Genomic DNA, 1,721 nt, shown 5'->3' with positions numbered 1-1,721 from the left:
AAACCGAGTCTGTTTGCAAATATGATTTGTAAACAAATAAATGCAGGTAATATTTAAGTAAATTCTAAAAATAAACAAGAGAAAATTCAGATTCGTAAATGTATTATAAAATTGAAAGATTACATTAAAATAAATATAAAAAAGATTGAATTAAATGTATTCTATGACATGATCATGAATGAAACACAGGGGATGAGTTCATGGTCTTCAGAGTCAACAATTATATCTCCAATAAAAATTATAGTATAAAAATATACTAATTTTCTGACCACAGAAAAGAGCAAATAAAAATCAAATGTAAAGGAACATATCTGTAGCGTTTAGGAATGATCCCAATTATAGTTATAGGTCTTTATTAATCATCCTCATGAGTGAAACAGATTAAGAAATGATCAAATAAAGTTGCTGTTTTTGTTTTAATTGTGCACACAATCTTTTTGCGGGTTCATAACATTATGGAAGAACCACTGATGAGAACCACTACTTTAACAATCTCTTTTCTTCCTTTCTGGGTCTTAGCTTTATAGAAAGATCAGGTTTGATCAAATAATATCTAAAATTGTGTTTCATAAATGAAGAGAGGTCTTGTGGTCTGGAACATCCTCAGGAACTCTCTGGAACGGTTCTCTCGAATGTTAATGTTGTTCCAGTAAAGTTCATAGAGCGTTCTTTTTAATAACGTTATCAAAACATTATTTAAACTTTGTTCAGGTAACGTTAACATTTTATTTGTATTTATTCAAAAGTGACTTCATCGCTTCAAGTACATTTTAAAGTAACTATCAAAACGTTAGCACAAAAACATTATTTCTACATTGTTAAAGGAACATTTCTTCCGGAAACAATTAGGCTTTCATCTCTTTAAATGTTTCTAAATAACGCCGCCATAATGTTTGAAAATGTCTAAAAACTGAAGAGTAACAATGTATTTCTAACGTTCACGTGATCAAGAAAATATGTTTACTTTTTTTAAAGTTTTGAAAAAAAATAACTTTTTCGTCAGGTCTCGTGAAAACACCTCGTCGTGGTAAAGAAACGCTAAAAGGACCGAGACGTGTATACGATACTCAGCCCTGACCCCGCCCACAGCCCTGACCCCGCCCACTGCGCGTCATACACGAACACGTGTCATGGTTACGCGCGTTCAAGAGATCACGTGAGCTTCTACCTGTTTCTCCGCTCTTCCTTCGCTCTCGTGGTTCTCGTGGTTCTCGTGTGTCCAGCAGGTTCTGCTGTGTTCTCCAGCTGAGGCAGGTCCGGACCGGTTCTTCTGGACCTGCAGGAGTCTCAGCTCACTTCTTGTGCTTCAGCATCTTCATCCTCAGCCTTCATCAGGTTCTCGGAAAGCTGCTGTTTTATTCGTTATTTATTTCTAGACGAAGTCACTGGTATGAAGACAGATACGGATGATTCTGGTCTGTTTCTGTTTGCAGTATCTCGTGATTCCAGAAGATGGCGAGAAGAAACAGAAAACGGTTTCTCTATGTGAAAGTCACGTGTTTAATCAACCAAAGAGACAAACTAAATTCAGTCAGAAGCGGATTTAGTTCCGACTGTTTAATAGTATACTTTTATTTTTTTAAATATAAATAAAATCATTATTATATATATATAAATATAAATATATATATATATATATATTATTATACATATTTATATATATTTATTTATTTTTTTTTAATGTATTTGTTTTTATTTTTATACTCAACATTTCGACTGTT

This window comes from Puntigrus tetrazona, unplaced genomic scaffold (assembly GCF_018831695.1).
Source record: "Puntigrus tetrazona isolate hp1 unplaced genomic scaffold, ASM1883169v1 S000000173, whole genome shotgun sequence".
NCBI lineage: Eukaryota > Metazoa > Chordata > Actinopteri > Cypriniformes > Cyprinidae > Puntigrus > Puntigrus tetrazona.
The sequence above is the reverse complement of the archived record's forward strand: the minus strand, read 5'-3'. Positions refer to the sequence as shown.